Below are 26657 nucleotides of genomic sequence, written 5' to 3' on the forward strand. Positions count from 1 at the left end.
AAGGAGATTAAATAAATGGAAAGATATGCCATGTTCATGGGTTGGGAGACTTAATATTGTTAAGATGACAATACTGCCCAAAGTGATCTACAGATTCAATACAATGCTTACTAACATTCCAACAGGCTTCTTTGCAGACATGGTGAAGCCGATCCTCAAATCCACAAGGAATTGTCAAGGACCCTGAATAGCCAAAACAATCTTGGAAAAAAAGAACATAGTTGGAAGACTCAAATCTTGATTAAAAAAGTACTATAGTAGTCAAAACACTGGTAGCGATATAAGTACTAGCATGCCTAGTGTAAGGATAGACACATAAATCAATGAAATAGAATTGAGAGTCCATAAATAAGCCCATACCTCGATGGTCAATTGCTTTTTGACGGGTGTCAAGTACATTCTATAGGGAAATAATAGTTTCTTCAACAAGTGGTGCTGGGATATCTAGATTTCCACAGGCAGAAAAATGAAGTTGGACGCTTATTTCACCAGATCCATGAAAATTAACTAAAAATGGATCAATGACCTAAATAAATACAAGAACTAAAACCATGAAACTCTTAGAAGAACGCATAGGGGTAAATCTTCAAGACCTTGTATTTGGCAATGGATTCTTAGATACTAACCCAGAAGCATAGCAACAAAAGAAAGAAAAGATAAATTGTACTTCAATTATCCAATAGATAAATTGGACATAAAAACTTTTGTGCATCAAAGAATATTGTCAAGAATGTGAAAAGAAAACCTACAGAATGGGAGAAAATATTTGCAAGTCATGTATCTGCTAAGGGTTTAATATCTGGAATATATAAAGAATTCCTACACTCAAAAACAAAAAGACAAATGACACAATTGGCAAAGGGAGGCGGGACCAAGATGGTGGAGTAGTCTGATGCTTCCTGTGGTCCCTCTTAAAACAAAGACTTGGAAAAACAAGTGAGTCAATTATATATGACAAGCTAGGACCCCTGAACATCAAATGCAAGTTGAGGAAGCGGGCTGAGTGGGGGGGGGGGAGGGGAGAAATGGTTCGGAAGCAGCAAGTTGTTGCCAGACCTGACCTGGCAGGAACCAGCACCCCACAGGCCGATTCTACAGCTGCTGTGAGTGCGCTTAGGCAAGCGGAGGTGCTCAGGACACATTTTCCACATCAGGGGAAGCTGAATGGTGGAGAGTCTGCTCAACCCTCCAGAACAGAGACGTGGCCCACGATCAGCAGCAAATGATAAGTACCTGCGTTTAACCTACCACAATCCAAAAATACCCCTTTGGGAAAAACCTCTCGCCCACTTATCTGCTCCCTTCCCGCTCTGCACTGGGTCCCAGCTGGCTGCATCCCCTGGGCTGGAAGAAGGACCCTGCACTCACCCTGAACCATTCTCCCAGCCTTGAAGAGGGAACAAAATAGCAAATGGGAAAAAATAATCTACCGTATCACCTAAGCTGGGAAATCAGGGCAGAAACATCTCCTTTGCCTAGGCACAGGCATAAGGCATCCACAGACGTTGTCTTTCACCCCTGCATAGACCTGTGTGGGCCCATTTTAACAGCATAGGCCCTCATTAGCACAGTAGAACAGGGTAAAAAGCTGCAGTCTAACTTCAGCTATTACATCTACATGGTGGAGAAGCAAGTTCATGTCATTTGACACCACTCTGCATATTAAGCAGGGTCCTTACCTTCCCATATCAGGGGCCTGAGGACCGGTGGCTCCACCCACAACACCTAGCCACCTGCTACAGGGGTCCAAGAATAATTGGTGCCTCCCAGTCCTTACAGCCAACAGTACTGGGTGCCCATAGTCTCGATGCAAAACCCACCCACTTACACACTCTAGGGAACAGGGACATGCTTTCCTCACAGACACTCGGGGCAGTTGTCATTCCCCTGCCTTGCTCAGCACATGACCCCCTACTGCAGCCAGATACCTGTGCCTACACCAATCACCCCTGCTCATCTAGGACTGTAGGTGAGAGTGTGCACCAAACACTTGGTGACTATCTGGACACCTGAGCTGAATCCATATAAGAAAAGTGAATGGACTCCTGGGCTTGCATATCAGCTCTAACCACCTAGTGATAGGACGTTAGAACTTCAAAGGTGCCAGTAAACTAGCTCACTTGAGCAGCCAATTTGGGCATATCAAAACAAAAAGCAAGGAGCTAGGACACAGTAAGCAAACATAAATACAATAACTTATTGATGGCTCAGAGACAACAGTCAATATCAAATAACATAAAGAGGCAGACCATGATGGCTTCAGCAAGCTCCCAAAACAATCAAAAAATCTTCTGGATGAAAAGAACTTCCTGGAATTACTGGAGGTAGAATACAAAAGATTAATATACAGAACTCTTCAAGAGTTCAGGAAGGAGATCAGGCAAAACGCAGAACAAGCCAGGGAATGCATAGAGAAAGCATTAGAGGAACTTAAGCAGATTAGACAAGAGCATAATGACAAATTTAATAGGCTGCAAGAACCCATAGAGAGACAGCAAACAAATTCAGAAGATTAACAATAAAATTTCAGAATTTGACGATTCAATAGAAAGTCATAAGAGCAGAATTGAGGCATTGGAAATCAGAATTAGTGAGACTGAAGATAAAGCACTTGGTACCAACATATTTGAGGAAAAATCCGATAAAAGGGTTTAAAAGAATGAAGAAACCCTATGGGACCCTATCAAGAGGAATAACCTATGAGTGATTGGAGTACCAGAACAAGGGAGATAACAGAAAATACAGAGAGAATTGTTGAAGATTCGTTGACAGAAAACTTACCCGAAATCATGGAAGAAGATATCTATCCAAGATGTTCATTGAACCCCACACAAGGTAGATCCCCCCCCAAAAAGTCACTAAGACAATCAAACTTGCCAAAACCAAAGATAAAGAGAGGAATTTCAAGAGTGGCTAGGGATAAATGAAAAGTCACCTACAAAGGAGAGTCAGTAAGACTAAGCTCAGACTACTCAGCAGAAACCATGCAGGCAAGAAGGCAATGGGATGACATATACAAAGCCTTGAAGGAAAAAAATTGCCAGCCAAGAATTATATATCCAGCAAAACTGTCTCAAATATGATGACAAAATGAGGACATTTCCAGACAAACATAAGTTTAGGGAACTTGCAAAAACCGAAAATTACAGGAAATACTAAATACTAAAGGGAATCCTCTGGTTAGAAAGTCAGTAATGTCAGATAACAACCCAAAACTAGAAGAGAGGACAGAGCAACCAGATATCAATCTAGATAGGGAAATCACAAAAGTAAATCAAAGCTAAAATGCTCAAAACAGGGAAACAGAGATGTCATTATGTAAAAGACGACAATATCAAAACAAAAAAAAGGGACTAAAAAAAGTCAGATCTTTCATATGGAGAGGAAGTCAAGACAATATTAAAGAAATAAAAGATTGGTTTAAACTTAGAAAAATAGGGGTAATTATTAAGGTAAGTGCAAAAGAAACTAACAATCCTACACGACAAAAGAAAAATATAAAGACTCAGCAAATAAAAAAGCAACAACAATGAAAAAGAGGGAAAGAAAATGTATAAAGAAAAATGACTTAGCACAGAAAATTAAGTGGAACGAAACTGTCAACAATACGCAAAAGACATAAAAATGACAGCACTAAACTCATACCTGTCAATAATTATGCTGAATGTAAATTGAGTAAATGCACCAGTAAAGAGAGTGGCAGAATGGATTAAAAAACATGATCTGTCTATATGCTGCCTACAAGAGACACACCTTAGACTTAAAGAAACAAACAAACTAAAACTCAAAGGATGGAAAAAATATATCAAGCAAACAACAATCAAAAAGAACAGGAGTGGCAGTATTAATTTCTGATAAAATAGACTTTAAAGTAAAATCCACCACAAAGGATAAGGAAGGACACTATATAATGATTAAAGGGTCAGCATACCAGGAGGGCATGACCATAATAAATATTTATGCACCCAATGACAGGGCTCCAAAATACATAAAACTAACAGCTTTGAAAAGAGAGAGAGACAGTTCCACAATAATAGTAGGAGACTTCAACACACTACTTTTGGTGAAGGACAGAACATCCAGAAAGAAGCTCAATAAAGACATGGAAGATTTAAATGCCACAACCAACCAACCTGACCTCATAGACATGTACAGAACACTCCACCCAACATCAGCCAAGTATACTTTCTTTTTCAACGCACCTGGAACATTCTCCAGGATAGACCACATATTAAGCCATAAAGCAAGCATTAACAGAATCCAAAACATCGAAATATTACAAAGCTACTTTTCTGATCATAAAGAGAAATCAACAACAGAAAAAGCAAGGAAAAAAAAAATCAGACACATGGAAACAGAACAACACCTTGCTCAAAAACTATTGGGTTATAGAAGAAATTAAGGATGGAATAAAGAAATTCATAGAATCAAATGAGAATGAAAACACATCTGACCGGAACTTTTGGAACACAGCAAAAGCAGTGCTCACAGATCAATTTATAGCAATAAATGCACATATCCAAAAAGAAGAAAGGGCCAAAATCAAAGAATTAACACAAGAACTCGAACAAATAAAAAGAGAACAGCAAAAGAAACCCTTGGGCACCAGAAGAAAGCAGATAATAAAAATTACAGCAGAATTAAATGAAATAGAGAAAAACAATAGAGTTAAGACCAAAAGCTGATTCTTTGAAAAGATCAATAAACTCAATAAACCATTGGCCAAACTGACAAAAGAAAAACAGGAGAGGAAGCAAATAACCTGAATAAGAAATGAGATGGGTGATATCACAACAGAACCAACTGAAATTAAAAGAATCATAACAGAATACTATGAAAAATTGTACTCTAACAAATTTGAAAACCTAGAGGAAATGGACAAATTTCTAGAAACACACTACCCACCTAAGTAACACAAACAGAGGTAGAACTAAATAAACTAAAAAAGAGATTTGAAAAAGTAATTTAAAAACTTCCAAAAAAAAAGCCCTGGCCCTGACAGCTTCACTGGAGAATTCTCCCAAACTTGCAGAGAAGAGTTAACACCACTACTACTAAAGGTATTTCAGAACTAGCAAAGGATGGAATACTCCCAAACTTATTCTATGAAGCCAGCATAACCCTGATACTAAAACCAGGTAAAGACACCACAAAAAAGGAAAATTACAGACCAATATCCCTCATGAACTTAGATGTAAAAATCCTCAACAAAATTTTAGCCATTAGAATTCAGCAACATATCAAAAAAATAATTCACTGTGACCAGGTGGGATTCACACCAGGTATGCAGGGATGGTTCAATATTAGAAAAACAATCAATGTAATCCATCACATAAATAAAAGACAAGAACCACATGATCCCATCAATTGATGCAGAAAAGGCATTTGACAAAATCTGACACCCATTCTTGATAAAAACTCTCAGCAAAATAGGAATAGAAGGGAAATTCCTCAACATAATAAAGGGCATTTATACAAAGCCAACAGCTAACATCATCCTAAATGGAGAGGGTCTGGAAGCATTCCCCTTGAGAACAGGAACCAGACAAGGATACCCTTTATTATCACTCTTATTCAACATTGTGTTGGAGGTCCTAGCCAGAGCAGTTAGGCTAGAAAAAGAAATAAAGGGCATCCAAATTAGTAAGGAAGAAGTAAAAGTATATTTGCAGATGATATGATCTTATACACAGAAAACCCTAGAGAATTTACAAGAAAACTACTGGAACTAATAGGAGATTTCAGCAAAGTATCAGGATACAAGATAAACATACAGTTGCATTCATCTACCCCAACAAAGAGAAGATTGAAGAAGAAATCACCAAATTAATACTATTTACAATAGCCCACAAGAAGATAAAATACTTAGGAATAAATCTAACCAGAGACGTAAAAGACCTGTACAAAGAAAACTATAAGACAGAACTGCAAACCAAAAGAGACCTACATAGTGGAAAAACATACCTTTCTCATGGATTGGGAAGACTCAAAGTTGTGATAATGTCTATTCTGCCCAAAGCAATCTACAGATACAATGCAATCCCAATCCAAGTTCCAATGGCATTTTTTAATGAGATGGAGAAACAAATTCCCAACTTCATATGGAATGGGAAGAGGCCCCGGATAAGTAAAACATTACTGAAAAAAAAAGAACAAAGTGGGAGGCCTCACACTACCTGATATTAGAACCTATTATACCACCACAGTAGTCAAAACAGCCTGGTACTGGTATAACAATAGATACATAGACTAATGGAACAGAATTGAGAATCCAGACATAAATTCATCCACATATGATCAGCTGCTATGTGACAAAGGCCCAAAGTCCAGTAAATGGGGAAAAGACAGTCTTTTTAATAAATGGTGCTGGCATAACTGGATGTCCATCTGTGAAAAAATGAAACAAGACCCATACCTCATGCCATGCACAAAAACTAACTCAAAATGGATCAAAGACCTAAATATAAAATCTAAAACGATAAAGATCATGGAACAAAAAATAGGGACAACACTAAATACATGGCATAAACAGAATGCAAAACAGAAACTAGATAATAGGGAGCTCCTAAAAATCAAACACTTAGGCTCATCTAAAGACTTCACCAAAAGAGTAAAAAGAGTACTTACAGACTGGGAAAAAATGTTTGTCTACAACAAATCCGCTCAGCGTCTAATCTCTAAAATCTACAAGATACTGCAAAACCTCAAAACAACAAAAAGACAACCCAATTAAAAAATGGGCAAAGGATATGAACAGGCACTTCACCAAAGAAGACGTTCAGGCAGCTAAGAGATATATGAGGAAATGCTCACAATCATTAGCCATTAGAGAAATGCAAATCAAAACTACAATGAGTGCTTGCTTCAGCAGCACGTATACTAAAATTGGGGCGATACAGAGGAGATTAGCATGGCCCCTGCGCAAGGATGATGCTCGAATTCATGAAGCATTCAATATTTTTGGGCAGAGGGCGTCAGAAGCTGGCTGAATGGACACAAAAATAGAGAGTGGAGGGAAGGAGCGTGCTGTTTCATTAGAGGGACAGCAACTAGGAGTATATAGCAAGGTGTATGTATATAAATCTTTGTATGAGAGACTGACGATTTGTAAACTTTCACTTAAAACACAATAAAAATACAGAATAAAGGTAAAAATATCTAATCAGAGGAAAAAAAAAAACTACAATGAGGTACCATCGCACCCCAACAACCAAACCAAACCCAGTGCCGTCGAGTCGATTCCAACTCACAGCGACCCTATAGGACAGAGTAGAACTGCCCCATAGAGTTTCCAAGGAGTGCCTAGCAGATTTGAACTGCCGACCCTTTGGTTAGCAGCCGTAGCACTTAACCACTATGCCACCAGGGTTTCCCACCCCAACAAGTCTGGCATTAATCCAAAAAAACACATAATAATAAATATTGGAGAGGTTATGGAGAGACTGGAACACTTACACACTTCTCGTGGGAATGTAAAATGGTACAACCACTTTGGAAATGGACTTGGTGCTTCCTTAGAAAGCTAGAAATAGAGCTACCATAAGATTTAGCAATTCAAGTCCTTGGACTATATCCTAGAGAAATAGGAGCCTTCACATGAATAGATATATGCACACCCATGTTCACTGCAGCACTATTTACAATAGCAAAAAGATGGAAACAACCGAGGTGCCCATCAATGGATGAATGGGTAAACAAATTGTGGGATATCCATAGAATGGAATACTACACAATCATAAAGAACATCGATGAATCCGTGAAACATCTCATAACATGGAGGAATCTGGAAGGCATTATGCTGAGTGAACTTAGTCAGTCGCAAAAGGACAAATATTATATAAGACCACTATTAAAAGAACTCAAGAAAAGGTTTAAACACAGAAGAAAATATTTTTTGATGGTTACAAGGGTGGGGAGGGAGGGAGGAAGGGAGATGCATATTCACTAATTAGATAGTAGACAAGAGTTATTTTAGGTGAAGGGAAGGACAACACACAATGCAGGAGAAGTGAGCACAACTGGACTAATTGAAAAGAGGAAGTTTCCTGAATACAACCAAACACTTTGAGGAACAGAGTAGCAGAGGCAGGGGTCTGGGAATCATGGTTTCAGGGGACATCTAGGTCAGTTGGCATAACAAAGTATATTAAGAAAATGTTCTGCATCCAACTTTGGTGAGTGGTGTCTGGGGCCTTAAAAGCTAGCAAACAGCTGTGTAAGATGCATCAGTGGGTCTCAACCCACCAGAAGCAAAGGAGAATGAAGAACACCAAAGACACATGAGCCCAAGAGAAAGAAAAGGCCACATAAACCAGAGACTCCATCAGCCTGAGACCGGAAGAACTAGATGGTGCCCAGCTACCACCAATGACTGTCCTGACAGGAACATAACAGAGAATCCCAGATGGAGCAGGAGAGAAGTGGGATGCAGACCTCAAATTCTAGTATAAAGACCAGACTTAATGGTCTAGCTGAGACTGGAGGGAACCCAGAAGTCATGGACCCCTGGATTCTCTGTTAGCCCAAAACGAAACCATTTCCAAAGCCAACTCTTCAAACAAATATTGGAGTGGACTACAAGACATAAAATGATACTGGTGAGGAGTGGGCTTTTTAGCTCAAGTAGACACATGAGAGTATGTGGGCAGCTCCTGTCTGGAGGCAAGGTGAGAAGGCAGACGGGGCCAGGAGCTGGTTTAATGGACATGGAAAATACAGGGTAGAGAGGAGTGTGCTGTCACATTGTAGGGAGAGCAACTGGGGTCACATTGCAATGTGTGTGTAAGTTTTTGTATGAGAAATTAATTTGAATTTTAAACTTTCATTTAAAGCACAATAAAAAAATTAAAAAAAAAATTAGATCCTACTTGATCATCCAAATAACAAAGGCCAATGTGAAGGGGGGAGCCCTGGTGGTGCAGTTGTTAACAGCTTGGCTGCTAACCAAGAGACCAGCAGCTGGAATCCACTAGCTGCTCCTTGGAAACCTATGGGGCAGTTCTACTCTGTCCTGCATGGTCACTATGAGTCAAAATCAACTTGATGGCAAGGGGTTTCATTTTTTGGTTTGGTTCCAATATGACACTTTACTGTTTGGAGCTGATCATGCTGACATTACGTTATGGCTCTGAGAAGGTGACAGTGGTTCCTAAGAAAAGAGCTGTTGTGTGCACTCGACTGAAATCAGATCACACCTCAACTGGTGTAAATGCATACGTGTGGCCTTAAAATGGTAGGATTTCTCAACCTGTATCCATTTGTAAAACAAAATAAAAACGATTACAGAGAAACTTTACTAGATTATGTCCTCGAGGGCAGACTATTTTATTCACTTATGTCTTGCCAGTGCCTGCCATGGTGCCTGGCACATAGAAGGAGCTCAGATATTTGCTGGATAATTACAATGATAGCATGCTCGTGTTTAAAAACATAAAAAGCAAAAACTTCTCTTGAGTTGCTCAAGAGGAACATAAACGTTTGCTAAAGATTCACCTGTGCAGAGCATCTGCATTTTCTAAGAGGCATTGAAGTATAATAATTGAGAGCAGTGGCCTCAGTGTCCAGGTTTCTACTAAACATCTGCTCAAGGCAATTTAGGCTTTCTTTAACACTCTCCTCAAAATCCTTCAAGCCTCTGCCCCCTGCTTGGTTCCAAAGCTACTCCTCCATTTATTACAGTAGCAGCCCACTTCCAGGTACCAAAATCTGTATTAATTACCTGTTGCTGCATAACAGTATCACCGTAAAATTAGTGGCTTAAAATAACAAACATGTATTATTTCCCAGTTTCTGTGTGTCAGGAATCTGGAAGTGGCTAACTCAGGGCTTCTCATAAGACTGCAATCAAGATGTGGGCTAGGGCTGCAGTTACCTTGATGCTCCACTAGGTGGACACTCGCTTCCAAGCTCACTCCCATGGCTGTTGGCAGGCCAAACACAGTGCCTTGCCACACGGGCCTCTCCACAGCACAGCTCACAACTTGGCAGCTAACTCCTCCCAAAGGAAGAAAGCCAGAGAAGGGGAAAGGCACTCAAGACAGAAGGTGGAATCTTTTTGGAACCTAATCTCAGACGGGACAGATCATCACTTCTGCCATATCCTGTGGAGTTCCTGGGTGATGCGAAAGCCTCGGAAGAAAGGCCTGGGGATCTACTTCTGAAGGGTCACAGCCTTAAAAACCCTATGAAGGGCAGTTCTACTCTGCAACACATGGGGTTGCCATGAGTTGGGATCGACTAGAAGGCAACTAATTTATTCATTAGAAATGTGTCCCTAGGCCCAGCCCACACTCGTGGGGAAGACATTACACAAAGGTCGTGAATTTCAGAAGGCACGGCTCATTGAGGACCATCTTCGAGGCCGCCTTGTTGTTAAGTGCCCTCAAACCGATTGACCCCATGTGCCAGAATAGAACTGCCCTCTAAGGTTTTCTCGGCTAATCTTTATGGGAGCAGATTGCGAGGTCTTTCTTCTACAGAGCCACTGGATGGGTTCAAATCACCAAGCTTTTGTTTTTCAGCCCAGCGCTTAATCATTGTGCCCCCAGGGTTCCTTACAGGCTGTGTGCCACATGTAAATACTTTCATTTCTCTTTCCTTCCTTTCCCATTCTGTCCTTATTCCCTTTCTACTTCCTGCTAGCACTTACTTCCTTGTCTATGATGAGTTCTTCCTCTGTCTCTCCCGTCCAAACAAAGGTTATCTGAGTAGAAAACCACTAATTTAGAGTCACTCAAATATTAAGTCCTTTCTCCCGTCCATCACTGGAACTGTAGCTTCCAGGGTGGGGAAGGCTGTCCTGTTTCCCTCCTTAAGCCATTTATTCTGGGAGAGCAGATATCATGTTCTTTCTCATGCTCTGAGACTGGCACATCAAACATGCTTTGCAAATAAGGAAAAAAAAGAAATTGCTGCCATTCACAACATCTGCGTGTGCAAAGTTTCTTGTCAATGGTGAGGATCATGAAAGAGAGCATGTATATTAATATAAACACAGCAACATTTATCTATTAAGGCACAAAACTGTTCCCTGAGGACAGGAAATTTAATGCTATTCTGTTTTGTAAAGTCATAGCTTGAATGATCTTCAGATACTTCTCTGGTTATGATATTTACAACTTTCCTAAATTTACCAATAAGAACTTCTAATTCAAGAGCTACAATATCTAAACCCACTAGTTACTTAATTTAGGAGAAAGGAAATGGTTTCTTATATGTAGAAAGTAGGACTTTAAAACATCAGCACTATTCTCATATAAAACCCATAGTATTCCTTTTCTCAGTCTTATGTAGTTAATTTCTGTTCCATGTCATTCTGGATCAGCCACAGTCTGTGAACCCATCAGCTTCTACATAAGAGTTCTCGAAATCTTCATTCAGTCTAGTCACAGTCCTTCTCATAAGTCTAATATAGTCCATATTTTTGTTGAGATATTTTGGTCAAACATTGTCAGCAAATAAGCAAAATAAAAGCTTATCTGCAGACAGCAAATCTTAATATGGCCATGATTAATTTATAAACATAATACTCTTAATTACAAAAATTAAAGCCAAATAAAATCAGTTTAAAAAAATTTAAACAAAAATGTTTCTAAATATAATGATTAAGCTTATTTTCAAAGAGCTTCAGATATAAACACATAATCATCTTGAGACATAATACCCTATAGTCAGGGTTGCTATGAGTCGGAATCAACTCAATGACAATTGATTTGGTTTTTTTTGGTTTTACTCAGGATGTATCAAGAATATACCAAGATTATCAAGTCTCTAAATACCTGAACAGTAATAAAAAAAAAAAGAAACTTCATAGTTAAATGATTTGAATTCCTCAATCAAGCCTTCGATGATGTTAGATTCAAAAAATAAAGTTGTGACCAAGTTAGCAATAAAGAAATAATAATAAAATTATGACATAATATTATGTGTTCGCTAATACTAGGCAAAACATAAGAGGAAATACTAACATAAATTTTAACCCAAAGAGAATCATTCTCTTGATTTTGACAACACGTTCCATGTAATTTACAACATATTTAGTAAATCTTTTTAGCACTTCTCCTTTATGAAATTCTTTTTTGTGGCTTTCCATGAAGTTTCAAGGTTGTCAGAAGTTTATTATAGGTCACAGAGAAACAGTACTTAAATTATGTAACCAAAGATGTTAAATGTAAAAACTTTAGCTTTTTTTTTTCTTCTTAAAGCCATGTGGCTTGGTTTTCAACTTGGGAATCTTTTCTAATGAGAGACCAAACCTTTGTCTTCGAGGCAAATTTCACAAAGAATATATTAACCCTCCAACTCAGAAATCACAGGAAATTTTGTCATTTTAACAGCAAGCAGCCCAATTCTTTGTTATATATGCTATTTAACATTAAAGCTCTTAAACATTTTTCATAAATTAAACGATTAACCTTTAATCAGACAGGTAGAACTTTAGACCATTATCAAATAAATTTCTTTTTAATAAACCTCTTAAATATTATCTTTGTTGTATCTCTTATAGTGCGTCTCTTTAAAAAAAATGAACACACTCATTTGCAGACTCAGATATACATATGTATATCCTTTCTCTTGTGGCATAAAAAGCAAAAGTATTCAAACTTAAATTATGATGAATATCTATTAATTTAATATCAGTAAGTTACCTAAAAGGTCTTGGAAATTATGTTAAGTCTATATACCATAAAACATAACTGTAGTTGAAATAAAGTTTGTTTAAACATTCTAAGTTTTCATTTAACTTTTATTATGTTCCTTATTTTTCCCAATCTAATTTTAGCCTTTAAAGGTTTTATCAATCAGCTTTTGAAAATCACAAAGTCTCTGCTCAGTGGACTAATTCATTGATATGGATATAACCTTCAGCTTCTGGCTAGGGGTGGAAATATTTTTCCAGGCCATTTCAGGTGCGTCTCATTGTAATTTCTAATTTTTGGCTTCTTAAAGTTCCACTACAATAGAAAGTACATGTTTACAATTCTTCTATGATTGGGATCCACCCGATCTCTGATAATTATAGTAAGACAGTAATTTTTCTTCTTCTTTTTTTTTCAATCCAGAAAGGTCTTTGCCTAGTTGGAAGGGGTCTTTCAAAAGCTTCCCTGGACCTAATACGACCTAGGAGACTGGGAGCTGGGAAGGCCTGATCCTGCCCTGCCCTCCCTATTTTTTGACTCATGGTAGAAGACAAGATTAGGTCATTCTACTTCATTTACATATGTTTAAATTGACCTAGGCATTTTGAAGGGCAAAAGATAACTAATTTATTTTCCTTTTCTTACTCTCTTGGTAAGCAGTTTTGCTTTCTCCTTGTCACAACCTTTTACCTACACAGTAAATACCAAAGCTCTTTGGCACTTTTGTAAAGAATTCATCAATTCTTGGTTAGGCTTTTCTTTCCCCCTAGGCTTGTCCTGTGCCTCGTTTTTCATAATCTGGAACTGCTAGCTTTACTTTAAGATAAAATTATACTTTTTCCTTAAATAAAACACATTTTATAATATCTAGCTTAAGTTACTTTTTTTTTTTTTAGCTTAAGTTACTTAGCAAGATTTTCACATACAGAACATAAAGTTTTTCAAAGTAGCTACTAAAAGTCTAAATCCTAAAACAGACACAAGGCACAGTTTTTCTGGGACAAGGAAAGAACGGAGGTTCTAAAAAAACAGCAACTCTCAGCCATAGCCTCCAATGTGATACAAGACAGAAACTAAGACACTATGCTGTGGACCAGAAGCAAGCTCTCAAAACAAATTATGACAGAAAGACCACATAAGCTCACCAGACAATGCCATACAAAACAGGGATATGGAGATCCTAGTTTCTTAAAGTGTATATAGCAATTTTTGGTAAGATCAACTCAGTTCAAAAGAAAAAATATGTTCTAGATCAAACTTTTTAACTTGCCAGAGCCTCAGATGGAGGAATATTAGCCTTTTGACAAAACTTAAGCACCAAGCAATAGTTCCCCAAAAAGGAAAAGACAATACAAATGGAAGCTCATTTTCCCAAAGTGGTCACTGAAATTCCTAATTACTTCTAGTACATTCAGTTTGTAGTGTTTTTAAGTATGAACCCCGAACAAATGTCTCAGTAGTGGGGGTGGGGTTAGGGATAAATCCAGGCTCCTTTATCAAAGATGTTAAGCTCTTAAGATTCGAGCTTTTGGTTTTCTTCTTTTTGAACTTAATTCATCCTGCTGGCTAGACACCTAGTCTCTTATTTTAGACCTTAAATATAGTAGTTCCTTCAACTGGAAAGTATTTTAAAGTAGCTACTGATGATTTTAATTTTAACACTGATTCTTTATTGAGAAACCATATTATAAAACAGGTATGTAGCAGTGTCCAAATACCAAGGCATTCCTTGCTGGAGTTCTTTTTGGGACTCAGAGAAAACCTGGAAAATAATGCTCCGTTTTGCCAAATTTGCAGGGGCAATAATATCTCCTGACCTGTTTAAGGAAATTTGCAGAGAAAAGCAGTAGCTAAAACAACAACAACAAAAACCATACTAGAGTGACAACATATTGATGTGAACAGGAAAAATGTTACTCAGAGAAGCCTTGATGGGGAAACAATTAGCAAGAGTTGGTGATGGATAGAATGAGGGGGGCAAAATAGAGGGCTTGAAGTGAACCTTCCCATATCATGGATATGTGCTCATTTTTTGCTTCTGTCATGGGTAATGCAGTGACAATGATGGCATTTGCATTACTGTGTAGTAGTGAGAACTAAATATGCTAGGTCCTGGTTATTCAAAGGTGGATAGACACGGTACCTGATAAGGAAACTGAGGCACAGAAAGGTTAAGTAATCTCATAGTAATCTCATTACAGTCTGGTGTGGAGGAGACAGATGGGTCAATAGGCAATTTCAACACACTGTGATAAATGCCTTAGGGTGAGCATCAGGCCTGTAGGAGTGGTGCTGTCTTAGGCTGGGTTTCAGAGGAACAAAGTCTTTGATACGAGTCTTGAACAAGTGAATGACTGAGGAAATGCTCTTAGGCAAAAGCTGTAAAGGAGTATAAGGGCAGGAAAGAAGTTAGACAAGATATGTGTTTAGCTCAGGGGTCAGCAAATTGCAGCCTTTGGGCCAAACTTGGCCCACTGCCAATTTCTGTAAATAAAGTTTTACTGGAACACAGTTTTTATTTATTCACACTGTCTCTCTTCAACCTGCTACACTGGCCTTTCAGTTCAGCTGGGCTAGGCTCTCCTCCACCTCAGCCTTTTCAAGTGTTTTTCCCTCTGTCTAAGGCATTCTTACTCCCACCTCTCCCTCCCCTTTCTTTGCCAGTAAACTTAGGTCTCAACTTTAAAGTCGCCATTTCAGATAAGAATTCCCTGCCTGTATCCCGAGTCTCCACCAGACTTGGTCAGTCCCGGATGGGGACTCCCCTGGCAGGTGGCACTTCATAACCAAGCACTTATGAATATCGTAATAAATAGTGTAATGAGCTCATCAGTTTGCCTCACTATGTTGCCTGGAACTCCAGATTCTGCTTGGCGTAACTCTATCAGGGCCAAAATGACAGACACCGACGTGAGGAGGACGAAAGGCAACTGTATTGGCCGGCCAAGCGAGGAGACAGATGGGGCTGCATACCATCCACTACTGCCTCACTGGCAGCTGGTTTATATAGGTAGGATCTGTTCCAAAATAGAAAATGGTGCATACGCAGGCGTGCGGTGTTTTAGAATTAGTAAGCACTTTCTAAGACGCGGGTTGGATTCCCATCCCCTCAACCCCACAAGAGGAACTAGGGAGGGAGAATTTACCATGCATGAAGCAGTTAATGAGCTAAAGGTCATTGGAACGTCAGGATGGAGAGCAGGACCTGTTTCAGCTGATTCCGGCTAGCCCGTGGCTGTTTTTCTTTAAGAAGGTTCTGAGGAGGAAAAGAAAAAAGAACTCTAGGAAATGGGCTGCGTGAGGAGCTGTCCTGAGGCTAAGAAAAATGGCTCTATGGTTCTAGCCGTGTCTTAACTACATCTTTAGACCTCTGGGCACACGGTCTGTGTCGGTCTTGTTCACTGCTGTGTCCCTTGGTGCCCAGGACAGTGCGTGGCACATTGTGGGTGTTCAGTGAATGTTAGCTGGATGACCCGTACGTCTCTGGACCCTTTGTTCATCTAAAGCAGCCAGTGTCAGGGGAGATGTGGGTAAAAGGGACTCAGGAGGGAGTCAGCACGCAGCAGGCTTCCTTCTTGGACTTCCCGGGGTGACACTGCCGGCGACCCTTGGTCCACAGGCCCGGCGGGAGAGACCACCAACCCTGTACATCGTGCTCACAGGTCGGACGTTTAAGTGCACGATCAGACGGATCTGGCTGGCAGCCCGTGGGAAGCGGGTGGCAAGAACTCCAGCAGGCCGCTGGGGAAGGGGTTTGGAGCCAGGCGGCGGATTGGCTAGGTGTGAGTGCCGAAACGGCCGCCTCCGCTTCAACATATAAGTTTGGGCTACTAGCTGTGACAAAAGCGGCGAGGCAGAAATGCCACAGCCTGCTCACTCTGGACGGCCGTAAATCCTCACAGCTGGGACTACGGGCCTGGAGGAATCCCCTCGGCAGCCGGCTGGCGCCGGGTCAGAGAGCGGCGTTAGCTCCCGAACCCCCAGCTGCCCCCGCGCACTTCCGGCCCAGCGACTCCTGGTCCCGCCCCGAGGCGGCCCCACGCGCCCGTCCCGCCCCCTGCCCTCTGCGTGAGCACCGCCTAGAGCCCGCCTCCGTGAAAGACTGCCTGGCGCATGCGGCCGGGCCTGCTCACTGGCTGCGGGCCTCACCGCGTGCACTGCCCACTTACTTCTTTGGCTGATTTGAAGCCGGTGTCGGGTAGGCTGAATCCGGGGATCCCATGCGGGAATCAGCTGCGCGAGCAGAGCCCGGCGCGGGACAGACAGTGCTCTCCACCAATCAGGGGTGAGGTGCCCCGGCCTCCTGCCCAATGGGCTGCGCTCCTAACGGGACCCGCCGGGGACGCCTAGGTGCCGGCTACACCGCGGGCAGCTTGGCCGCGCGCTGCTGGTACCTAAGCCAAAGTGGACGTGGGCGGTCTTAGGGGCCGGGGGGCCGGGGCTTCAGGGCCCGCAGCGCTCATTTCTGACCGGCCTGGCTCGGCTGGGCCAGTGATGGCGCGTAGATGGAGAGGGCTGCAGAGGCGCGGGAACCCCCTCTTCTCGGCGCCCCCTCCTCCGAGAAACCCTGGGTGGCCACCTCTATTTGATAATTACTGGTGATTGGAATGCTAAAGTTGGAGACAAAGAAGGATCAGTAGTTGGAAAATAAGGCCTTGGTGATAGAAACAATGCCGGAGATGGAATGATAGAATTTTGCAAGACCAACGACTTCATTGCAAATACCTTCTTTCACCAACATAAATGGCGACTATACACATGGACCTCGCCAGATGGGACTCACAGAAATCAAACAGACTACATCTGTGGAAAGAGACCATGGAAAAGCTCAATATCATCAGTCAGAATAAGGCCAGGGGCTGACTGTGGAACAGACCATCAATTGCTCATATGCAAGTTCAAGCTGAAACTGAAGAAAATCAGAGCAAGTCCATGAGAGCCAAAATATGACCTTGAGTATATACCACCTGAATTTAGAGACCATCTCAAGAATAGATTTGACACATTGAACACTGGTGACCGAAGACCAGACGAGTTGTGGAATGACATCAAGGATATCATCCATGAGGAAAGCAAGAGGTCACTGAAAAGACAGAAAAGAAAGAAAAGACCAAGGTGGATGTCAGAGGAGACTCTGAAACTTGCTCTTGAGCTTTGAGCAGCTAAAGCAAAAGGAAGAATTGATGAAGTAAAAGAACTGAACAGACGATTTCAAAGGGTGGCTCGAGAAGACAAAGTAAAGTATTATAATGACGTGCAAAGAGCTGGAAATGGAAAACCAAAAGGGAAGAACACGCTCGGCATTTCTCAAGCTGAAAGAATGGAAGAAAAAATTCAAGCATCAAGATGCAATAGTGAAGGATTCCATGGGGAAAATATTCAGTGATGCAGGAAGCACAAAAAGAAGATGGAAGGAATACACAGAGTCATTATACCAAAAAGAATTAGTCAATATTCAACCATTTCAAGAGGTGGCATATGATCAGGAACCGATGGTACTGAAGGAAGAAGTCCAAGCTGCTCTGAAGGCACTGGCAAAAAACAAGGCTCCAGGAATTGATGGAATATCAATTGAGATGTTGCAACAGACAGATGCAGGGCTGGAGGTGCTCACTCATCTATGCCAAGAAATATGGAAGACTGCTTCCTGGCCAACTGACTGGAAGAGATCCATATTTATGCCTATTCCCAAGAAAGGTGATGCAAGCAAATGTGGAAATTATAGAACAATATCATTAATATCACACACAAGCAAAATTCAGAGATCATTCAAAAGTGGCTGCAGCAGTATATCGACAGGGAACTGCCAGAAATTCAGGCCGGTTTCAGAAAAGGACGTGGAACCGGGGATATCATTGCTGATGTCAGATGGATCCTGTCTGAAAGCAGAGAATGCCAGAAGGATATTTACCTGTGTTTTATTGACTATGCAAAGGCATTTGACTGTGTGGATCATAACAAACTATGGATAACACTGCGAAGAATGGGAATTCCAGAACACTTAATTGTGCTCAAGAGGAGCCTTTACATAGATCAAGTGGCAGTTGTTTGGACAGAACAAGGGGATACTGATTGGTTTAAAGTCAGGAAAGGTGTGCATCAGGGTTGTATTCTTTCACCATACCTATTTAATCTGTATGCTGAACAAATAATCTGAGAAGGTGGTCTATATGAAGAAGAACGGGGCATTAGGATTGGAGGAAGACTCATTAAGTACCTGCGTTATGCAGATGACACACCCTTGCTTGCTGAAAGTGAAGAGGACTTGAAGTACTTACTAATGAATATCAAAAACCACAGCCTTCAGTATGGATTACACCTCAACATAAAGGAAACAAAAATCCTCACAACTGGACCAATGAGCAACATCATGATAAACAGAGAAAAGATTGAAGTTGTCAAGGATTTCATTTTACTTGGATCCACAATCAACAGCCATGGAAGCAGCAGTCAAGAAATCAGAAGACGCATTGCATTGGGCAAATCTGCTGCAAAGGACCTCTTCAAAGTGTTGAAGAGCAAAGACGTCACCCTGAAGACTAAGGTGCACCTGACCCAAGCCATGGTATTTTCAATCACGTCATATGCATGTGAAAGCTGGACAGTGAATGAATAAGGAAGACTGAAGAAGAGTTGACACCTCTGAATTGTGGTGTTGGCGAAGAATATTGAATACACCGTGGACTGCCAAAAGAATGAACAAATCTGTATTGGAAGAAGTGCAGCCAGAATGCTCCTTAGAGGCAAGGATGGCGAGACTGTCTCTTACATACTTTGGACATGTCGTCAGGAGGGATCAGTCCCTGGAGAAGGACATCACGCTTGGCAGAGTACAGCATAACAATGATCCTAAGGATGGCTCAGGACCGACCAGGCAGTGTTTCATTCTGTTGTGCATAGGGTCGCTATGAGTCGGAACCGATTTGACAGCACCTAACAACAACAATGACACCCTCCGGGCTTAATGAGGCACGGGCCTAGCTTTCCTGGGGTGGGAGGCCAAGGTCCCAGACAGGTCCTCTGTGGTGGAAGATGGTTCGGCATCTAGCGGCGAGCCCCTTGGTCCTTCCATGCACATGGGGACATGGCATGCCTCCACTCCTGTTGGTGGAAGGTGTCTTTGAGCTTTCCTGGCAGCCACCGCCCTTCCATTCCGCCCTGCAGTTGTTCCCCTCCCTCAGGTTGCGGACAGTGACGGCACTGGCATTTTAAAGTAGCTGTCTAGGTTTTCGTGGCATGCTTATGTCCACACATAATTTTGAATCTTGAGCCGTCCTGTCACACACGCGATGTGGAGATTATCACCCCATTTTACAGATGTGAGAACTCAGGACTTGACTGAGGTCTGGTGCGTAAGCGGTGGAGCTGGAACTTGACCTCACAACATTAAAAAAAAAAAAAGCTCAGTTTCTAGATCGGTTTCTGCTCCCCCGCCCCATTGTTGTTGAAAATTCCTCTGCTGCAGCTTGATCTGTATTGTGTTCATGAAAATCTTGCAGTATCTCCCAATCACCTTCAGAATAAAGTTCAGAGTCTAGCATTCAAGTTTCCCCTTCATTTGGCCCCTTGCTTACCTTTCCAACTTATTTCCCACAATCCATTCCCGTCCTCTTCTCCAGCAAAATTGGCCCTACCCCTGACCTCAGTAGATGTCCCTTACTTTCCTACTTCCCTGCTCTCTCCCACACTTTTTAAGCTACTTAGTCCTTCAAGGGTGATTGCCAGTCTCAGGTCTGCAAAGCAGGAGCAGCCTCCAAGCTGGACTTACTTCCTTCACCCTGCGCCGATGGGCCATGGTATTTCCCTTGGTCTGGGCACTGAAAGCTGCTATCTCTTCTTCCCCCTTATATACCTCATTTTGTCCATCTGCTTTTCACTGCCACAGGGTTACTCATTTATTTGTGTATGTTTCATGCCTGTAACTGGAAGGCTGCAACTTGAGATAGGGGCCCAAATCTGGTTAATTTTTGTGGTTCTCACAGTGTCTAGCACAGTAGCTCAAACATGGTAGGTAGCCCATAAATGTGAGCAAATGAGTCCTCCCTGCCTCCCACCTGGTCCATGTGTATATGGGAATGTTTATTGCCAGGCATTGTGGGAGACTGCAAGAATCTTCCCGAAAGAGTAAAACTGGGGCACATCAAATGCAAATGGATGAGATTAGTCTTCTGTAGAAGTAACCCAGCCAATAAAAAAGGTGGCTGAAGAATTTCTAGGAACATCCAAAATTTAACCAGTGAATCCAGGGTACAGTCTCAGCAAGGGTTATGTCAGTTTAGCTCATATGTATGAGGCAGCCACGTTTGATAGTCATGTGTCAATAGGAACGTTTCAACTGTAAGGTGGTGGGCAGGGTGGTATTTCTTGCAAATAATAGGGACTTAGGGCCAAACAAGAAATGGCACACTCTATACCCTTTTTGGGAGATCACAGTGTATGTTTGAAAACAGTAAAGAAGCCAGTAGATTTTGTTTAACCAGCATTTCTCTGATTTCTTTATCCATAAAACCCCTTTTGGGGATCCCATATGCACTTTGTAGGAGCCACAGAACCTGCTTTTGGGAGTGCTGCAACAGGATAGAAAGAGCAGGATGTGGTTGGGGTGGCTTCCTTGCTGTATGAGAGGAAAGGCATTCTGAGCTTTAAACAAAAGCTGCATTGTTTGAGTAACCTTATTTTTTTTAAACTCATATTTGACTAAAGTTATTCAGTGTTCCAAGATCCAAATATTTGTAATGATCCCATTTAAACCTAACAACCTCCAGTAGTCAATTTGACAGGTAAGGAAACCAAGGCTCCAAAAAGGCTTATAGCTCGTTAGTGGCAGAGCTGGTATTGGAACTTGGATAAGTTGATTGGTTGAGATGTATTTTATCTATAATTTTTCTTTCTCCTGGGTTAAGTACTCAGCTGCTAACCAAAAGGTTGACAGTTCAAGTCCACCCAGAGGCATCTCAGAAGAAAGCCCTGGAAATCTACTTCCTAAAAACGAGCTATTGAAAACCCTGTGGAGCACAGTTCTACTCTGACACACATGGGGTCATCATGAGTTGGAACTGACAGCAACTGGTTCTGGTTTTTAAGTTGACTGGTTGAGATATATTTTACCTATAATTTTTCTTTCTCCCAGGTCAAAAATTAAAATGAAGTACATTCTAGTTACTGGCGATGTTATGTCAGGAATTGGAAAAGGAATCATTGCCAGCAGCGTGGGCACAATTCTGAAGTCATGTGGTTTACGTGTAACTTCAGTTAAAGTTGACCCGTACATTAACATTGATGCAGGCACCTTCTCTCCTTACGAGCATGGTAAGCCAAATGCATTTCTTTCTCATTTTGTTTTTTAATAATGATTGTGTAGTGTAAGAGCATGTATCTCATGGAAATTATATATGTATATATTGCATTATGTAACATCTATTTCCTGCCTTTTCAAAAGGTCTTTAGCATACAAAATTGTGTTTTTCTCAGTTCGACAGAGGAAGCAGGAGAAATGGTCTCTTGGTGGCTGACTGAAAGGTTGTCAGTTCTCTTGAGAAATGAAATCTGGGGACATGATAACCCTAAAATATTTGAGAAGAGGGATTATATTTATCCTTTGTGGCCCCAATCATTAGAAATAGGATTGGTGGATAGAAGTTGTAGGAAAATAGATTTTGGCCCAATAGAAGAAAGAGCTTTTTATTAGCAAATGCTCTTCAATAGTGGGGTGACCAACTCGAAGAAGTCATGAGTTCCTGTTGGTAGAGGTCTTCAGTCAGAGGTTAAATGGCCACTTTGTAGGGAGTTCGTGTTGTAAATACATGTTGTAACTCTAACCCCTATATTTGTGGATGTAATCGCATTTGGGAATAGGGTTTTCTTTGCTGTGTTGTTGAGGCCGTATCAGTGTAGCGTGTGTCTTAGGCCAGTCACCTCTGAGAAATAAAACGAGCAGAATAGGCAGAGAGAAGCAAGCAGAGATGGGGCAAGATAGATGCCACACCACATGGAGATCGTCAAGGATCTGAGGAACAGAAGCTGAAAAGAGACAAGGACCTTTCCCCAGAGCCAGCAGAGAGAAAAGGCCTTCCCCTAGAGCTGGCGCCCTGAATTTGGATTCTAGACTCCTAAACTGTGAGAAAATAAATTTCTGTTTGTTAAAGACACCCACTTGTGGTATTTCTCTTACAGCAGCACTAGAGAACTAAAACACTATTCAAAACATGGATTGCTTAAAATTGGGAGTAGATGTGCTGTGAAAACATACTTCTAAGCTTTAAAATTCTGTATTATTGTCTTAGTGTTTAATGAACAAAAACCAAATCCAGTGCCGTCGAGTCGATTCAGACTCATAGCGACCATATAGGACAGAGTAGGACTGCCCCATTGAGTTTCCAAGTAGCGCCTGGTGGATTCAAACTGCCTACCCTTTGGTTCGCAGCCGTGGTACTTAACCACTACGCCACCAGGGTTTCCTACTGTTTAATGTTGAGGTAAAAATCTAGAAGGATAAGTGTCAATAGAGCAAAAATCCTTACGTAACAAATAGCGTCAGGAAAAGATCAACAGACTGGAGTGATATTTAATACAGAATTCTTGAGCAAAAGATGAGCTATTTCTTTGAAAGGGAAAATGAGACATTTTTCTTTTCCCAGTTTTAAGCTTGTCACCCATTGTGATGGTAAGAATGAACCATTATGTGTAAAATTTCTAAAATGAAGCTTCAAGGAACAAATGCTCGACAAAGGAGTAAGGGAAAACTTCTTCAGTTTTACAGCTTTGTTTAGGGTTAAAGTGTAGCCCAGAGGTGATTTATAATCAACACAAATTTAATATATATATTTTATATAAATTTCGAATCAAATCATACTTTTATCACATTTTGAACTTTAGTTTTCTCAATTAGAATATTTTGAAAATTCCTTTTCGATAAGCAGCAGATACCATACTACAATAGCTTCCCACCATAGAATCTGATATAGCCACAGCCTTCTAGAGGGTGATGTCTTCCACTCCTTGCTATTTCCTAACTCCTGAGAGTGAGTTTGTTGACAGGCTGGGGGTGTGACGTTACCTTTTGAAGAATGATTGGTAATTTTTCCTTCTTTTGTACATATTTAGTTTTCTGAAAATGCATTTCTTTGCCTTATATCAAATTAAGGCAGACTTTGTTCTATTTGAGTGTTTACACTTTGAAACTCCAGTTGTGTTACGGTATGTGTACTTGTGACTTACCTAAATATTTTACTGTTCCTTATGGGGGAGGTTTTTGTGCTGGATGATGGTGGGGAAATAGACCTTGACCTGGGTAACTATGAGTGATTCCTTGACATCTGCCTCAGCAAAGGCAATAGTCTGACCACTGGAAAGATGTATGAGCACGTCGTTAACAAGGAGCGCAAAGGAGATTACTTGGGAAAAACCGTCCAAGGTAATGCTGGATTTACTTTTCAGATGTTAAGCTATTACCTCCACTTAGATGGGGAAACTGAGCTTAGAAATAGTTTCGTGATTTTCCTAAAGATCACAGCTAATGAGTAGCGGAACTGAGATTGGAATGCAGACATTCTGACGCCAGGCGCTGTGCCCGAACCACTGCTATCCCTGTACTGCCCTCCGCACTGGAGTGTCGACCTCTTAGTGACTGGAAACATGGTGCAACAGGGTCCCAGCAGCCCTTCATGCCTGAGAAAGCACGTAGGTGTGATGTTTCCACCTTCAGCCTTGACTGTAAGCAACACGGGTGGCTACGTGGCCTGTCATGCTGGCGTGCAGCCAGAAGGTGGACTCCACAAATGCAGAGGAATAGATGGCCTGATGTAGCTCGGGGTGCCGAGCTTGGCCTTGCTCCCTTGTGGTGCTTCCAAAAAACAACTTGAAAATCTGGAAAGGAAGCAGCCGGGGGAGCATGAGACCACAGATTCATTGGGGCCATTAAGAAATGTGACCCCACTGCTACTCTGTCAAGGCAAAGAGCGCAGCAGTTTAACCTGAGTTGTGTCTGCCTGGATCCTGATTGGACCCTCTGGTTAAAATTAATGGTGATGGGAAAGTGTAGGTGACACATTTCTCTTTCCCAGTTGTCCCTCACATCACAGATGCAATCCAGGAGTGGGTAATGAGACAGGCATTAAATCCTGTAGACGAAGATGGTCTGGAACCTCAAGTGTGTGTTATTGAGGTTGGTATGCATCTTTTCTAAATTCCATGGTTCCTGTCTATACGAACAAACGTACATACTCATTTCCTTAGTCAGTCATCAACAACCTGTAAGACAATTACTACTGAAGCTCTTGGGCTTTTCTGTGCTCCTGCAATGTTGATTTAGGCTGTTGTATTGCAGTTTTCCTTCAAAGGTAAACCAAAAAAACCGAATCTGTTGCCGTTGAGTAAATTCCAACTCATAGAGACCCTTTAGGACAGAGTAGAACTGCCCCACAAGGTTTCTAAAGAGTGCCTGGTAGATTTGAACTGCCAGCCCTTTGGTTAGGAGCAATAGCTCTTAACCACTACGCCATCAGGGTTTCCTCCTTCAAAGATAGGAGGTTCAAAAGTTCCAGCAGTTTGTTTATAATTGATACTTTTTAATACAAAAGTTGATCGTGGTTAACTAAGGAGATAAGATTTAGGCTTCTTTGCTTTGTGAGTCCCATGCAAGTAAAATTCCTAGTACCTCTCTCACCTGACCTTTTTCTTGACGTGATATAGAAGGGTCCATAATAACCTCGGGGAACAGTTAGCCTGTCTGAAAAAGCCATCTTTTAGCACAAGGAAATGTCTAACTACTGTTAACTAAAAAAAAAAAAAAAAGGCTAGAGAGTCTGTTACTGCCGTTACTGATATTGGATTGAGATGACAGGTAACAGTTGTTAGATAATGAAACCAGCAGAGGAGGAAGGTTTAGTGCTAACCTCTAAAATAACTTTGTTCTTCTAGCTTGGTGGAACAGTGGGAGATATAGAAAGCATGCCTTTCACTGAGGCTTCAGTCAATTCCAATTCAAAATCAAAAGAAAGAACTTTTGTAATATTCTCATCAGCCTAGTCCCTGAGGTAAGGTATTCAAAGTCATACTTTGGTAGAAATGGACAAGAGGGAGAAAAGGATAATTTTCACTCCTTTTCTGATTTTTTTTTTATTAACTTTTATTGAGCTTCAAGTGAACGTTTACAAATCAAGTCAGAGTGTCACATATAAATTTATATACACCTTACTCCATACTCCCACTTGCTCTCCCCCTAATGAGTCAGCCCTTCCAGTCTCTCCTTTCGTGACAATTTTGCCAGCTTCCAACTCTCTCTATCCTCCCATCCCCCCTCCAGACAGGAGATGCCAACACAGTCTCAAGTGTCCACCTGATATAAATAGGTCACTCTTCACCAGCATCTCTCTCCTACCCACTGTCCAGTCCCTTTAATGTCTGATGAGTTGTCTTCGGGAATGGTTCCTGTCCTGGGCCAACAGAAGGTTTGGGGACCATGACCACCGGGATTCCTCTGATCTCAGTCAGACCATTAAGTATGGCTTTTCTGATATTTTTAAGTGCTTGAGGTACAGGAAGCAGGGAAGAAAGAACTTTTTGTGTGAATTAAAAATTATATTTTTTGAAAGGATCAGATGGAAACATTTGGAAAGGAGAAGTTGCAGTTAAGAGAAAGTGGATTGAAGGTATGTGTTTGTTTTTACTACATGACGGAACCTCATTGTAACTAAAATGGAGGGATATTTTTTTTAAGATAAAAATTTGCAAAGATATATAGAACATGAGAGGAGTCAATAGTAATGAAATTAGGAAGCTGAAAAGCAGATGGGCAAGTAGAAACTGACCTAGCAGACCTGGGAGAGGTGAATCCTGGAAAGCAGAGAAGTAACCCTGTTTGCCCTCTAGAACCCCCGTAAGGCTTAGGAATTGGCAGCACCAAGCACTTCTGTAAGTGGGAGTGGAGTGGGTGGGGAGAAGTGGGGCTAGGACTCATAACTGCTGTTTCAGATGCAATTAACCCCCACATCTCTAATATGTGCAGCCTGGCATCAGGCC

General features: G+C 41.3%; 1 non-coding gene and 1 pseudogene across 1 annotated transcript; both read left to right on the plus strand.

Annotated features, from left to right (window-relative positions):
- The first annotated feature begins 6855 nt into the window (after positions 1-6855).
- LOC126064445 (U6 spliceosomal RNA) lies at positions 6856-6962 on the plus strand. The gene has a single exon (XR_007514521.1). It is a non-coding gene; the product is annotated as a U6 spliceosomal RNA (small nuclear RNA).
- Positions 6963-23816: 16854 nt separating this feature from the next.
- LOC126063826 (CTP synthase 1-like) overlaps positions 23817-26657 on the plus strand; it is a 39179-nt pseudogene continuing 36338 nt past the window's right edge.

Source organism: Elephas maximus, chromosome 20, assembly GCF_024166365.1.
Source record: "Elephas maximus indicus isolate mEleMax1 chromosome 20, mEleMax1 primary haplotype, whole genome shotgun sequence".
NCBI lineage: Eukaryota > Metazoa > Chordata > Mammalia > Proboscidea > Elephantidae > Elephas > Elephas maximus.